The sequence below is a fragment of the Hydra vulgaris genome, chromosome 07 (genome assembly GCF_038396675.1).
Source record: "Hydra vulgaris chromosome 07, alternate assembly HydraT2T_AEP".
Lineage (NCBI taxonomy): Eukaryota > Metazoa > Cnidaria > Hydrozoa > Anthoathecata > Hydridae > Hydra > Hydra vulgaris.
The window spans coordinates 16,008,442-16,026,373 of NC_088926.1; the positions used below are offsets into that span (position 1 = coordinate 16,008,442).

Genomic DNA, 17,932 nt, shown 5'->3' on the forward strand with positions numbered 1-17,932 from the left:
TCAATCCATGGCAAAGAAAAAAGTTTTAAGCAATAATAAACTTGTATTTTAGATGACTGCAGTAAATATGAGTCTTAAGCTGCTTGAAATGGGCTTTAAAAAAGTTACAAAAAGAAACAAGAAAGCAAATAATAACTTTGTATAGTTTAGGCTCATTATACAACTTTGAAATTATTGAAAAAACGTATGCATTAGAAAAATGTATCTGCACAACAGTTTGAAATATTAAAAACGAAGGCACAGCGATTAAACCACCAAGATCTGGACAATCGGAATAACTTTCTGATCAAGACGAACTTAGTATCATCGTAAACAACAAGAAAAATCCAAAATATTCAATTCAAAAATTACAGTCGGAATTCAACAATATAAAAAATGGATATGGTGTAAGCAGAAAGACTATTTGAAAGTTATTGAAATTACATCGCTTAACGTAAGCAATTTTAAAAGTCGCAAACCGCATTGCAATGTGAAAACGATGTCGGAAGAGACAAAACTCGTCGTTCAAAGATTAGAGCCGAATTATTTTCAACGATGAAAGGAGTTTTCAAAATGTTAATCGTAAATCAAAAGTACACGTGAAAAGTTCGACAAGCAATAAGTATTATACTTGCATTTGTGTACAGCATATGCAAATAGGCGGTGGCTCAATAGGCATTTAGGGATGTATTTCCCAAAAAGGTGCTAGGTCCATAATGATTTAAGAGAGCTCAATTAATCAGTTTTTGTACAAAGACACTCTGAAAACGTGCTAAAAACCGTCAATATCAAAATTCTACTAATTTTAATACCAATAACATGGTGCACTTTGTTAAATATGCAAGAGAATCAAAAAATAATTACAATCCGTGTAATTTCCTTTGTTACCGTGGTGTACCTAATCCCCTGATCAAGTCCCATTAAGAACATTTAGGCTTGGATGAACTTTAAAATATGCAGCGTTTAAATCACAAGCAAAACAGACTTAAAGGAGGTTCTTAAAAGCACTTGGAGCTGAATTCCAAAAGGAATATGCATGAAAATGATAGACTCATTGCTCATGCATGTAAAAATGTATTTTAAAGTCTAGGGTGACTATTTTAAGTACAAAAAATTAATGTTTTTCATTGTTAATTATGGATTCGTTCAAATTAAATTCACTTTATTTCCTTGGATTTTATTTAGTTAACTTTTCATTATTTTTTTAATTTCCTGCTCGTTGATTTTATTTTTATTTTTTTTTAATTTAAATTAATTGGATATTTAACTGAAACAAAACAACAAAACTAATTAAACAGAAAAAAAATTAATAACGCCTTTCTAATGTTTTTGTTTTTTGTTTTCTCACAATAAATATTTATTTGAACAAGTTTGTATTCATCTTAACTTTATTGTATTGTATTAAGCAAATAATTGAGCAAATAGTTAAAACAAGTAACAATTTAAAAAAATATTATTAAGAATTATATCTCATGAGTTCATTTTGCCTAAAACTTGATTACAAATTAAATTCAAATTTAAAGTCAAGTTTAAAAAGTTAGGATAAGTTAATATAATGATTTTTTTTAAATTGTTTTATTTACATTAATATTAAATTATCTGAACTTTATATATATTTATATATATAATATACCATTATCTATTATTTTATCGAGTTTTATATTTTTATCGTTATATATGAGTTATATATTTTATTGAGTTTTTGTGGCTGATGATTATCGCACATTTTTTTTTAGTTATTGTTATATATTAATATAATAACATATAACAAAAACTGAAAAAAAAAACAGCAAATAATCTGCCACAAAAACTCGTTATTGATGAGTATTTTATGGATATATATATTAATTTATAATAAAGCCATAGCTAAAAAGCTCCATAGTTCTATTTAGACCCAAAATTGGCTCTTCTAAAAAACACCACAAATTTTGAATTTTATATCAAAGAATCCACAACCCATCCATAAAGGAAGTTAATTTAAAAATAAGTTAGGTGCAAAGTGTTTTTAATAGTATAAAAAAATGATAGTGTTCGCATTGATCAAATTAGCGTGAACTTAGTTAAAGCAGTCTTTAATATTATTGAGCCGTCACGTTGAGCCGTCACTTTTTCAAATAAGTTTATTAATAATAACTTACTTTGGTTGAATGATTAACTATCTAACAGAAGACAATACATAATATAAAAAGTAAATGAAAACACATGATAATTGCGGTGTTCCACATTTAAGCAATCTAAGGACCACTAATCTTAGGACCACATTCTTGCTTTACATAATCGATTTATATTTAGCATTCAATTTTTTAAATGTTATATTGTTTGCTGATAACTCTAATCTATTTTACTCAAGCAATACTATAAAAGATCTTTTTAAAAGATTTAATTTTTTTTTCAACTAACTTACTCCCAACAAATCAATTAGTAAAAGTTAATGAGTGGATTTCAAGTAATAGACTCTCATTAAAAGTAGAAAAGACTAACTATATGTTGTTTCATAGCCCTAGATAATTCATAGCCCCAGATTTTTTTTAAATATCAAGTCTATTTGTGAATAAAACAGTTATTAAAAAAAAGTTAACTTTTATCTTTCTAAGAGTGATATTTGCTGAGCAAGTCATGGAAGTTTCATATGAATCTATTGAAGATAAAAATATATTTATATGCAATATAGAGTTAAACCATAATATACATTAATAGTGAATACTAGAATAATACATAATATACTTAATAGTCTTTATAGAGACTATTGGGGAAAAATTAATTAAAAATGGGGAAGAATTAATTAAAAACTTTATAGTCTTTTTTTACTTTTAATAAAACTAATATATATATATATATATATATATATATATATATATATATATATATATATATATATATATATATATATATATATATATATATATATATATATATATATATATATGTATATATATATATATATATATATATATATATATATATATATATATATATATATGTATATATATATATATATATATATATATATATATATATGCATATGCATATTAATGTTTATTAAGGTGCTGCAAGTCCTTACGGGCTTATCACAGAGCACTGCGGATTAGCATTTAACTAGGGAGTTCACACCTCTATTCATACCAATGTTGCTTATTTAGCCAGAGCCGGCATTGAACCTCGGAACTCTTGGTTCTGAGCCAGAACTCTAAACGCTGCGTTTAGAGTTATAATAGCAGATAACTTCAGTAAGTCTCTTTAAGTTAGAAATTCAAAAAAATATTAAAAATGAAAATGTGTTATGTAGGTGAAAAGTTAGGAAATCTAATTCTTTATAAAATAAGTTTCTTATTAAAAAGTAACTTAGTGTTAATAGTTTTTAAGATTTTGGAGCTTCTGGTACTAGTTGGAGCTTCTGATACCAGTTTTTTTTTTTTTATAAAAAATGAAACTAGTCTTTTATAAATAAGTTTTTTCCGTAACTAGTTTTTAATATTAAAAAATGTAACACGTTTTTACTTCTTTTTAAAAAATTATTTTTTTATGTAAAGTTAATGTTAGCTTTAGTTTACTTGCTCTAATTGACAAAATTGCCTAATCATGACTTACCTTGAGTAGCTGTGATGCCAAAAAACTTTAAAAGTGTTTTCATCGTTTTGTGTGTGTGTGTGTGTGTTTTTGTAATCCAACAACGTCTGTAACATAGCAAGTTTATTCCGAGGCTTATTCAGTTTTTCCAAAAGCCTCAGTTTACCCAGTCAGGTAAGTTTGCTCAGTGCAACTGTACAAAGTCAACAGATTCACTGACTAGGACCGTATCCCACAAATGACGTCTTACACAATGAGAAGCACTTTATTTGAGTGGATTTTATACCAGAAAAGTGAGCAAAGGTATTTTTATCAACAACATATATTTCTTGCAAAAACGGTTGCTGCAAACACTTGTTTAAACCGCAAAGGATGTGCTGTGTACCTTTGTATGTAAAACTGTTTCCAATCATCATCCAAAAATAAGGGAAAAGTAACCATAAATTGACAATCGAATAAATTTAATTTAGTTTTAAAAGATTATACCACCTGTGAATGTCAAAAAACGGTACAATAATGAGCTAAAGAATTTCAAAGGATTTTAAAAAATGAATTAAAGTTTTTCTAAAAATTCTTTTAAATTAATAAATAATAATAATGAGTAATTAACTTATTAGTTACTATTATTTAATAACATATATATATATATATATATATATATATATATATATATATATATATATATATATATATATATATATATATATATATATATATATATATATATATATACATATACAGTATTGGACAAAACATTTGCAACCAACATCGAACAATGCTAAAAAGTGTTCCTAATTTTACATGTTTTAAAAACGAAACGAACTATACTACCACAGCAAACAGTTCAGGAGTCTGGAGTCATAGCATGCCATGACATGAGCAATCAGCTGACAGGTGACAGCAAACAGGCAGAATTTCGTTGACAAGTGCCATTTTGCAGCGGACAAAACAAGTGCAACTTTTTTGGTTTGTTTCATTTTCTTAAGTCTGCTCCGTGTCAACGGACCAGACTTAAGAAAATGAAACAAACCAAGAAACATTCAGAAGCATCCAGACGCATCCAGAAGCTTCCAAAAGCATCGAAAAGAAGCATCTAGAATCTTCCAGAACAGGTTCACACAGGTTCATTTTACTATATAAGAGACATGTAAATCGACATGTAATTCAGTCAGTATATGGAAGTCAATCAGTCAGTATTATCAAGACAGTTTATCGAAGTGAGCTTTATCAAAGTGTTTTATCGAATAACATCAATACAAGAAGTGAAATACAACGTATTTCACTTCTTTCTGCATTGGACTGTATGACGTAATGTTTCATTACGTCAATACAGTCCACATCCAACCAAGACGTTGTGTTCCACAGAGCATTATTATATCATCACAAGGTAAATGTAACACGTTAAGTCTTGAGAAGCGTGATTATTTATTTTTATTATTTTTATGACTTCAAGTGCAAAAATGGCTCCCGACAGTCTTGGATTGGAACTAAGAAAGAAAATTACTGGCGATTACGTATGTGGAATATCACAAAAAAGTATTTGTGATAAATATCGCGTGAAAAAATGGACCGTATCAAGACCGTACCATTCCAAACATCGTTCTACGGGGAAGTTGGCAGCAGATAACAAAGGTGGAAGACCGCGTTCCACCACTTCTAAAGAGGATTCTATGATCGTCAGATCCGTCAAGAAAGATCCCTAGATATCATCAGTTGAGATACAAAAGCAATTAGAGCTGCCTGTATCGGACCGAACAATCAGACTACGTGCTGTTGAAGCCGGATTGTTTTCTCGACGCCCTGCAAAAAAACCGCTGATTTCACTAAAAAACCAGAAGAAAAAACTCCTGTTTGCTACAACTCATATTGACTGGAATGTGCAGAAATGGCGAACTGTCCTGTTCAGTGATGAATCGAAGTTCAACATCATTGGGAGCAATGGCATTTGCCGCGTACGTCGACCGGTCGGAAAATGCCTCGATTTACATTACTGCCATAAGACCGTGAAGCATGGTGGAGGCAATGTAATGGTCTGGGGGTGTTTTTCTGCTAACGGTCTAGGTCCAATACATCGAAACGATGGAATAATGGACCGTTTCATGTATAAAAATATCCTGAAAGATGTTATGTTACCTCATGCTGAATGGAATATGCCAATAAAATGGGTTTTTCAGCAAGACAACAATCCGAAACACACTGCAAAAGTAGTCAAGCAGTGGTTTCAAGACAACCACCTATCGGTGATGGATTGGCCGCCTCAATCTCCGGATCTCAACCCTATCGAGAACCTGAGGGAGATCGTCAACCGCAGAATTGATCGTGAAGGTGTTCGTATTAAGGATCAACTGTTTGAACAAATCCAAAAGGCCTGGGCAGCGATTCCACAAAGTTTCATTGATCACCTGATCGAATCTATGCCTCGAAGATGCAAGGCTGTGATCGACAACAAAGGATTCGCCACGAAATATTGATGGCGAAATACAGCTTGGTCAACATTTTGTCGAGCTGCACTTGTTTTGTCCAGAAGAAAATCAACTTTTTTTAATACTTTTGATTAATTTATTAATTTTCGCGTACAAATAATGAAATTTGTGATGAATAAAACTTGAAGAACTTTGCCTCTAAACAGTTACATAGTTATTTCCCTAAATTGAAAAAATGTAGCACTTTTATAAAAGTGCTACATTTTTTCAATTTAGGGAAATAACTATGTAATATTTATATCTTTATATATATATATATAACTATGTATATTTGTATATGTATATATATATAACTTTATATGTATATATAACTATGTAATATTTATATCTTTATATATATAACTAACTATACAATTTATATCTATAATATATATAACTAACTATATAATTTATATATATATATATATATATATATATATATATATATATATATATATATATATATAACTAACTATATATATAACTATATATATAAATATATATATATAACTAACTATATAATTTATATCTATATATATAACTATGTAATATTTATATCTTTAAAGTATGCTAAAGTTATATATAATAAATTAATCCCACGGGATTCATAAAAGAAATTCTTTGATCTCATTTCGATTATGAAAAAACAAAAATTAAATGGATTCTAACGAAACCTTAAATTTTGAGTCTAGTTTTTATAATTTTTTTCGAACTAATGATTTCTTATTAGACGATGAATCTGATCCTGATCTTAATTATTTTACTGATTCTGGTGCTTAGCAAAATAAATGCAACTACTTTTATACCCCTGAAATTAAAGGATTTCTAGATCAAAATAATATTAACACAGTTCACATTATTATCCAAAGTTTATAAAAAAATTTGGAATCTTTTGTTGAAGAAACTTGTAATCTTTTTAATATAATTTGCTTAACAGAAACATGGTGCAGTTCGGATGACGTAAATTCTTTTACCAATTTTGAACTGCCGGGTTTTAATGTAATTTCATTGGCACGAAAAACAAATAAGCGTGGCGGAGGCGTTCTTATTTATGTTACAAATAATTTACGATATTTTACCCAGCATGACATGAGCATCACTGATGCTGATAAAGAGGTTTTAACAATTTAAATTTTAACCAATAAAATAAAAAATTAGATTCTAAGTTGTTGTCTTCAGGTGAAATTAAAAATTTTAATTCGTTTTTATGTAATGACGTTATTAAAAAAAGTAACCACGAAAATAAATTTATCTACTTATTAGGTTATCTGAATTTAGATGGTTTTCAATACACATCAACAATAACATTAAAAGGTTTTATAATGGTATTTTTGAAAGTGGTGGAATTCCTTTGATTAGCAAATCGACAAGAATTAATCAATCAAGTGCTTCTTCAATTGATAATATTTTAACCACTGATGTTTTTAACGAATCCTTAAAAAAGGGCATAATTAAAATGACATATCTGATCATTTTCCTATTTTCTTTTCTATAAATATACATAATAAATTACTACCTAATGAAAAACGAGTTTTCAAAAAGCGCATTTTTACAAATAAAAACCTTGAATCTTTTAAAGAACAATTATCTCTAATTGATTGGAGCATTAATAACGCCTCTGATAATACAAACTTAGTTTATAACTCCTTTTTTAAAACTTGCTATGATATTTACGGCACTAATTTTCCTAGAGTTAATTTAAATCTCAAAGCTAAAAGTATTAAATCGTCTTTGATTACAAAGGGTTTGCGGAAGCCTTCAAAGATTAAACAAAAATTACAAATTAATTACTTAAAATGTAAAACAAATGAAAATAAAATTGTATATAAAAATTACGCGAAACTTTTTGAAAGCCTCAAAAAAACAAAAACAAAAAAATTATTTAAGTTTACTAGATAAATATAAATTAAATTTTAAATACACTTGGTTTATAATAAGAGAAATTACTGGCAGCAAAAAATGTACATCTCACCCTTTGCCAAACATGATTAAACATAATAATGAATCTTTATATGATAAAAGACAAATTTCGGAAGAGTTTAATAAATATTTTGTGATTGTAGGACCAAATCTTGCAAAAAAAAATTCCTATAGCAAACAGTTTAATGAATGATCTATGTTTCCCTCTAAACTTTTACTTGAATTCTTTTGAATTATCTTTTGAAGAGTTTGAAATAACCTACAAAATGTTAAAATCTAACAAAGCAGTAGTCCCTGATGGTATTAACGGCAACATTATTATAAGTTCATTTGATGTTTTAAAAGATATACTCTTTAAGATTTTTTCAATATCAATTAAACAGGGAATTTTTTTACAAGCTCTAAAATTAGCAAAAGTCATACCAATATTAAAAGGACATTAAGAATATAAGTAACTATCGTCCAATTTCACTACTTTCTGTATTCTCTAAATTTACAATCATCTTACTATAAATAATTTATTATATAGCAATCAATATGGATTCCAAAAAAACAATTCTACTGAACATGCCATTCTACAATTTATAAGAAATACATCTGACTCATTTGAAAATTCTCAATTTACTTTAGGTGTTTTCATTGACTTGGCAAAAGCTTTTGATACTTTTGATCACGAAATTCTTTTTAAAAAGTTGGAGTAGTACGAAATTACTGGAATATTAATTTGGCTTAAAAGTTACCTAAATAATCGGAAACAATTTGTTTATGCGGATGATAACGCATCATCTAATTTGTAATATATATTAATGATCTACCAAACGCTTCTAACCTAATTACAATTATGTTTGCTGATGATTCTAACTTATTTCTTTCTCATAAGAACATTTTTACACTTTTTAGTAACATGAACATTGAACTAGCCAAAATTTTCGAATGTTTAGATTAAACAAACTATTATTAAATATTGATAAAACTAAATGGATTGTTTTCCATCCTTATGGTAAAAAGCACCAGCTGCCTAGCAACTTACACTTTCTTTTCATCAATAACATAATTATTAAAAGAGTTCCAGAGACAAGATTTTTAGGTGTATATATCGATGAAAATCTTAATTGGAAAAGCCACATTGCTAACTTGTGCAATAAAATTTCAAAGAGTATAGGCATTTTATACAAAATAAGAAACGTTGCAAGACCCACCTATCATCCGTTTCTTTTCGTAACTTGATAGAAATAAATATATTTTAAGGAACGATAATTTAATTCGACAACTATTTTCTCAAACTAATTTTGGAAAATTTTTTATTTCATTTCGCGGACCATTTTTATGGAATAGTATAGTTCTAAATACTTCTAAAGATTTTTCTCAAGAATGTAATTTTGATTCTTTTAAACAAAATCTTAAAAAACTCATTTTTTCAACTGAAAATATACTAATCTACTTTTAAATTTTAAAATTTTTTGAAAATCCATTATCTATATTAATATATGTATATATTTAATTTATATTCTTTTTTATTTGTTTATTTATTTTTTTATCAACAAACAGTAATTTAACATGTTTAGTTTTAGTGAATTATTTAACATGTTTTAGTTTTTAAGTTTTAGAACTCTTCTAATTTAATATTGTATGTTTATTTATATTTTTATTTATAATATTATATTACGAATTTTATATACTTTTATTATTAAATTTAATTTTTTAATAAAAAAAATGAACAAAAATAAAAAAACAACAAGAATAAAAACATTAAAAAGAAAAAAAAAATAACTATAATAACAAAAAAAATAAAAAAAAACAAAAATATTAAAATATATATATAAGAAAAATAAAATAAAAAATAATGTATGTATGCGTATCTACCAATACATGTATGTTGGCTACGTTTGGAGGTGAACCATCTAGTGGCTTGGCGTTTTTGTCTTCAGAAGCGTAAACGTTAATTTATATATTTGGCAGTGTTATACGTTGTCAGAAGCGTAAACGGAAATTTGGTAATTTGGCTTAACACACAGCGATAACCATCGTATGGCTATCTAGGTCCTTTTGCACAACTTTTTGAACAATCTGGAAATGCATTATATTCAGTCTGGAAATGAAATTATATTGATTATATTCAGTGATATATAGTGAATAATATATAGCGATAAATAAGATTCAGTGATTATTTTCGACAAATTAGATTCAGTGTGCGCAAGTGATTTATCTAGCAAATTATGGACATCATTGTTTGCATAAGTCAGCTGTTCGGAAGACAGTAATTTGATTGATGCAAGCCGTAAACACCATAACAAAAGGAAATAACCATTAAAAAAATTAAAAAAAAACGTTCTAATTTTTTCAATGGCGGTTTCTCTGTGACAAGACCTGATGGTCTTCTTTGAGTATTCGCGCTCTTTATATTTATTTTTATTATTTATTTCTTAACAATATCTTTTTATTTTTTATATATATATATTTATATCTGTATCATAAATATTGTAATAAAGAACAAACAAAAAAAAAAAAATTCCAGAGAAAAAGTTCCCTATAAGATATAAAACAAAATTGAACTTTTTTAATTTTGCAAAAGGTTTTTCTTATCGCTACTACTACAAAGATTTTATTTGTTTTAGGAGTTTAATTTTGTAAAGGTTTACAAAAACATCGGGAACATAAGTTCTTTACATTTGTACATAAAACACAAAACATTAAATACATATAGCTGATAAATATTTAAGACGTCCATTTCTTTAAAAAGCGGTACAGATTTCGAAAAACGAATTTTTAACTTTATTATGTGAGTTGCGTGTTTCTAATGTTGATAAAGAGATTTTAGTTTAGTTTTATGTGTACTTCATCATACGATTCTCCATACAATATTTGCATAACTTTTATGAGTATGAATTAAAGAGTAAATTATGTAAATTGTTTTTTGTTTAAAAAATCTCTAGATTTTTATAGAATTCCAATGCTATTTGCAACTTTATTAGAAATAATATTGACTGGTAATTTCCAAGACTAGTTCAATAAAAACTAAAAACTTTATCATTTTTTCCCTTTTTCATTTTTTTTTATCTGTTTTTCATATTGTTTAAATAGAAAAGTATCCATTTTGTTTTTTCAATATTTAAAGATAAAACTTTTTCAGGTTCTCTGTTCATATTATTAAAAAGTATGTTTATATTTTCATGTGACTGAAACAAGTTTGTGTCGTCTGCAAAAATTTTAGTCTTTAAATTTAATGCTTTGTTAAGATCATTTATATATATAATGAAAAGAAAAGGTCAAAGTATAGATCCTTGTTCGACACTATGTTATGATTATTAATGTTTTAGATTAGGAACCTTTAAAAAAAACAAATTGCTTTCGGTTGGAGAGAGAGAACTTTTGAACCAACTTAGAGTTTTATCTGCTATGCCATATTATTAAAGTTATTTAAGCAAAATATTATAATCGACCGTGTCAAAAGCTTTTGGCAGGTTAATGAAGACACCAAGTGTAAATTTTAGATTTTTGAAAGGTTCATTAATACAACAATTGTTAATTGAAGAATAGCATGTTTGGTACAGTTTTTTTTTTTTTTAAACAGAATAGATTTTCATAAAAGAGTTTATTGGCAATTAGGTACCCGTACACTTTGTTATACATTATTTATTTAAACATTTTTGAAAAAAACCGGAATAATGGAAATAGGTCTGTAATTTTTTATATTAGTCGGAATTTGTTATATTAGTCTTAAAGATAGGGATATACTTTTGCTATTTTCAGAGATTCTGGAAAAGAACCTTGTTTAATAGACGCTTTAAAAATTTTGTAAAGAATATCTTTCATGACATCATAAGAGTCCATCAAAATATTTCCATTTATATAGTCAGGTGCTACTGATTTATTTCTTTTTAACGATCTAAAAGCTATATCGAATTCCTGAATCGTTAGGTTTGTAAAATGTAAAGAATTTGATGTTTGAAGTTCATCTGTTAATTAATAATTTGTCAAAGAGATTTTATTTGATAAATTTTCTCCTAATGTGTTAAATTCAGTTGCTATAAAAAAATAAAAATATACTATTTTTGCTTTCCTATAATTTCTTTAATTAATTCCCAGACGAGTTTTAAATTTTTTTTAACTGCGTAAGCAATTTAGAATAATAAAATTTTTTTAGCATTTTTGCCGAGTTTTTCAAAAAGATTTTTGTAGTTTTTGTAATTTTGTTTATGTTTTTCCGTATTGTTTTTATTTCCGTATTTATTATACAACTTTGACTATCCGTAATTATTATACAATCCGTAATTATTATACAACTGTCAGTATTATTAATAATAATACGGAAAGTCTTTGATAACTAAGGGTCTAAAAAATTCTTTAAAAAGTCGTATAAATAAAAATTTACATGACAGGAGCTAAAAGAAGACTATAGTTGTCTTATCACAAGGCCCGTGATATATACCATACTTAGCATAGCTTTTAAAAAAACGTGTAAGATAATACAAAATCTTTTAAATATTAAATAAATTTTCTTAAAAATTATATTTTAAAAAAAGAAAGAAAGAAAATAATAAATAAATTTAAAAAAAATAAAAAAAATAAATAAAAAATATAGATAATAAAAACAAAAAGATAAAAAGTGAATGCACACACTCACATATAAATACATGCCAAACAATTAGGGGTACTTTTTACATAAGATTTCAAGAATATATAGAATAAATTTATTAACATCCCAGAGCCGGAACCAGCTTTTTTTGGTCTTTGAGATAGTTAACTTCCAGACATGGAGCAAACTCCAAACATTTATATGTTTTACTTATGTCAAATAAGGATGCTTTGCAAAAAATTGCGATGATTGGAGGCTGGGAACAAAAAAGCTTCAAATTTTGTTCCCCCTCCCCCTGCCCCAAACGTGAGAGCAACAAGTTGACGAAATATTTTTGTACTGTTTTTAACAAGACTAATATTCATCGATAAATTTTAAATTTCATAGTAAAATATTTTAGCTTTCAAAAATTATAACTATATAAAGTTTAAACCCCCCTCAATTTGAGGGGGTTATAAATGTTATATGGTCATTATTTTTGAACGCTGAAAGATAATACTATGAAACTTAAAATTTATCGATGAATATAAGTCTAGTTGACAGTACAAAAAATGTTTCATCAACTTGTTGCTCTCACGTTTGGGGCAAGGGGGGCACAAAATTTGGGGCTTTTTTGTTCTCAGCCTCCAATCATCGCAATTTTTTGCAAAACATCCTTATTTGACATAAGTATAAACATATAAATGTTTGGCGTTTGCTCCATGTCTGCATGTTAGCTATCTCAAAGACCAAAAAAAGCTGGTTCCGGCTCTGCATCCTTGGTAATAAACAAATGATAAAATTAAATTGTGTAAAATTTACAACAGAATTTTTTTTTTTTTTATATGTGTATATATAAAATTAATAAATATATTCATAGTTATATAATTCAAATCATGAGTACTCTTATTTAACGCCTTAGAAGAAATTTAATTCATTGTCGTTTAGTAGAAAAGTTTGCCTAAGTTTTGTTTTAAATTGGTTAAGCGAAGAGAGTGTTTTAAGATCATCATTTAAAAGTGTATTCCATAATTTAGGTCCTCGATTTGTAATTGAGCATTTAGTGGCTGAATAATATGTTTTGGATTGACTAAAGTTATTTTTTGAGAACCTTGTGCTGTATATATGATTTGTTTTTTTAAATGTTGAGTAATATAATGTCGGTGACGTTTTTTTATCAAGTTTAAACATAAATATAAGAATTTGATAAAGATGTATTTTGAAAACATTTAATATATTGAGTTTACTAAGAAGTATTTTTGTATGAGAGAGTCGACCTTCATTTGTAATAATCCTAATAGCATGTTTTTGTTTGCAGAGAATTTTATTTATTTTTGTAACGTTGGTGCTGCACCAAGCAATATTTGCGTAGTTTAGGTAACAATGTATAAATGAAAAGTATATGTATTTCAAACAAGGTTGGTTTAAAAACTGTTTAGCTTTATACAGTATACCATTTTTTTTGAAATTTTATTCTCAATTACATTTATATGTTCTCTCCAATTAATATTTTCATCTAGAATTACGCAGAAGAGTTTTAATGATATTTCCCTTTTTATTAAATTATTATCAATTAAAAGATTCGGTAGTTTCCATGTAATTTTTTTTTTTTAGAAGCATGATGGAAATACGCGTATTTAGTTTTATTATTGTTTAGGGATAGTTTATTGGATTTAAACCATTGGCTTAGTTTATCAAGTTCTTTGTTTACTGTTAAAAATAAAATATTAATATCTTCATTGGAATAAAACAAGTTAGTATCATCGGCAAATAAAATTGAGTAGAAGATATTAGTTAAATTATTTAAATCATTAATATAAAATAGAAATAAGAGGGGCCCTAAGATTGAACCCTGGGGAACACCGCATTTTATAGTCATAGTATCCGTTTTTCCACCTTCGTATGAAATATATTGCTTCCTGCTAAACAAGTAACTTTTAAACCAAGCCAAGTTTGAATTTCTTAAACCGTAGATTTCGAGTTTGGATAAAAAAAAATATGATCAGCTGTATCAAAGGCTTTGCTTAGATCTATAAAAACACCTAAAGTATACTTTATTTCATTAAACCCTTTAAATATATCATGTACAAGATGTAAGATTGCGTGATCAGTAGAATGGCCAGATTTAAAACCAAATTGTTTATTGCACAAAATATTATTTTTGCTTAAGAAAGAATAAAGTCTATTATACATAATTTGTTCTAAAATTTTTGAAAAACATGTAAGAATTAAGATTGGCCTATAATTAGTAACGTCATAAGGATCACCTGATTTTAAAATTGGAACAACTCTAGCGATTTTTAACTTTTCCGGAAAAACTCCCTCTTTTAAAGATAAATTAAATATATACGAGAGTGGGATTGTAATGAGTTTTATTGAATTTATAATGATGCTACTACTTATATTGTCAACTTCTATACTTTTTTAGGCTTGATTAAAAAAACCGACTAATAATTCTTCTTCAGTAAGTTTTTCATTAGACATATTATATTAGTGTTATTAGAAACAAGTATGCATCAAAGCTGGTTTGTGATGATTCAATTTTTGATGCTAATGAAGGACCAACATTTACAAAAAGTTCATCGAGTGTTTCATTACGAATGGTTTTTTTTAAAACGAATGGTTTTTTTTAAAGAAATTTGTTATACAGTTGTTGTTTTTTTAGAAGATTTAAGAATGCCCTTAGTAATCGATGGGTTTAATAGCGTTTTTGTTTTAACCAATTTTTAAACTTCTGTAAAGGCTTTGTTATAATATTTATAATACTCTGATATGAATATATCGTAGGCTTTATCAGAGTTTTGATTCAGGAATAGGCCATCTAATTAACACATGATAAAAGGTTATGAAAGTATTCAACTGAGGTTTATTATTCTTGTTATTATTTTTTATTTTTTTGAATTTCATTTTCATTACATTTTTGTGAAATAATGAAAATGGGAAAATGATCAAAGATATCTGTTTTAAATATTCCTGCTTCTTCATTTTTATATTAAGGAAGTTATTGGTGATAATTTGATCTATAGAAGTTTCACTTTTTCTAGTTATGCGTATAGGTTTATTGATGACAGGAATGTAACTATTTTCATAGATTACATTGAAAAGTTGTCTAATGTTTTTATTTGTGTTATAATCTAAAATATTGAGATTCAAGTCACCAACCAGATAAACAGATTTTTTAAAAACCGAATTATTTTTAGTTACACTTTTAATGTGATCTTTAAACACTTTAATTGATCCATTTGGTGGTCTGTATAAAGCATGGACGATAATGTTTTCTGAGGTTATATTAACTAGTTCAATACACAATGACTCATAATCATTAGTGGTTGAACTTAAATTTGACTTAACTTTAAACAATAATGAGTTTTTAATAAAAATACACATTTCCCTGCCTACCTTGCCTGATGATCTAATTTGGTGAATCACTTTGTAGTTTGATAAATGGTAATTATAATTGTTCACCATATTTTTGTTATCACACCATGTCTCGCTGAGACAAATAATTTGAAAATTAATATTAATTTTATATAAAAATTATTTTAAAGAATCAAATTTTTTTGAAGACTTCTAATATTAACATGAAGGATCGAGAACGAGTCGTTCCCCATTCCTTCAGTGATATTTTTTGAATTTACATCATAATATAATGGGTTCATATTTTTTATTTGATCATTATTATTATAAAAGTTAATGCCAGGATCATACACTTTTTTTAAAAGTGTTGATTTTTTAGTTAGTAATGAATTAAATTTAAAGTTTTTTAAAGCTGACTCCTCGGCCATTTTAAATAAGAGTAATATAACAAAGAAAAATTAATAAAAATCAAAAAATATTAAAATCTTAAAAAAAAAAAAAAAAAAATCATATAACAAAATCTTTATTTTTAAATTCTTTGACAATTAACTTATTGTAAATGACAATAGAATACTTTTCTATTGACAATAGAAAACTTACCTTTAATTCTGACTTTTACTTTCTTCAAAAAGTCTTTTTCAAATTGCCACAGTTTTGATTGAATAATCTTCGTTAATCGCAGTTTTGATTGAATAATCTTCGTTAATCGCAGTTTCGATTCAATAATCTTCGTAAATCGCAGTTTCGATTATATAATCTTCGTTAATGTAAATTCCCGATCCTTTTAGTTTGTTTGCATTCTTTAAAATTTCAACCTTATCTTTGTAGTTTAGTAATTTTGTTACAAGGCTCTTGGTTTTTTTTGTATCTTATCTCCCTGTTCTTTGAGCTCTTTCAAGTTCATTTTCTAATAAATTAATAATTTTGTTTTCCGAGTTTTCTACAATTCCTTCAATACAAAGATTATTTTTTCGTTGACGGTCTTCAAGTCGGCGTATCTTATTTTTATCTTCTTCTCATAGGGTCGACTTTAAAATCATTTTTTTAATTCCAAATCTTTACTTTTTTGACGTTGTAATCTTGCGAAAAAGTAACACTTTCTTCGATGCCTTGTTGTGTTTTTTCAAAATGTAATAATTTATTGTTTACTTTTAAAAGTTCGACTTTTCTGCCTTTATTTTCTTTTTATAATGCTTCATATAAATGTTGTAAAGACAAAACTTCTTTTTGTAAAACGTCAATTCGATCGTTAGTTAATTTAAAGTTTCCGCTAATCAACTTGGTTATATCTTTTTGCTGTTTTAAAAACATTCCTTGGAATATTTCCTGTACAAGCTTTATTGATATTTCTGAATCTTTGCTTGAATTCATTATGAAGTCTTTAAAAAGTTGTATAATTAATACGGATAATGTTGTATAATAATATTGTACAACATTATCCGTATTTATAATACAACTTTTTAAAGACTTTTTTAATCCCTTAGTTATCAAAGAAGATATGTCCATGGCCTTGAGAATCATTTCACATATTGGAAAATTAGCGTCATAGATTTTTAAGAAAGTTTTAAAAAAAGTATTAGATAATGTTTATGTTGTTAATGTGATTCCAGTAAGGTTAATGTGATTCCAGTTCTGCTGTAAAATTTGACCTTTTAATAATTTTAAGTTGCCATTGTTAATAAATTGTTATTAAATGTTTTTATGATTTGGTTTTCGCTATACTCAAAACAATCCAAGTTAAAGTCATCCGAAATAGAACCTTTTTTTTTTTCACTAGTTTTTACTGTTAGATTGTTTTTCAAAAATTTGCTAAGATTTTCTGTTCTTCCAGTTGGAGACCTATAGCAACCATGGCCCATCTAGAATTTTCTCTAAAAACAAAAACAAAAATGGTAGGGGGGGGGAGAAGGGAAAGCGCGGGCGGCGGTGGCGGGGCACTTTTTTTCTAACCCCGGAACCGTTTATTTTTTTCTGTATCAAGTTAAAGTTTTCAAGCTAAAAAATTGAATGTTTTTTTCAACTTAAATACAAAAATATCTAAAAAAAATTTGATAACAATCTAAACCCAAATAAGTTGCAAACATGTTTTTTT

General features: G+C 26.9%; 1 protein-coding gene across 1 annotated transcript in view; it reads left to right on the forward strand.

Annotated features, from left to right (window-relative positions):
* Positions 1-17,932, forward strand: part of LOC136082117 (uncharacterized) — a 52,528-nt gene that overhangs the window by 18,996 nt on the left and 15,600 nt on the right. The window lies entirely within an intron of this gene.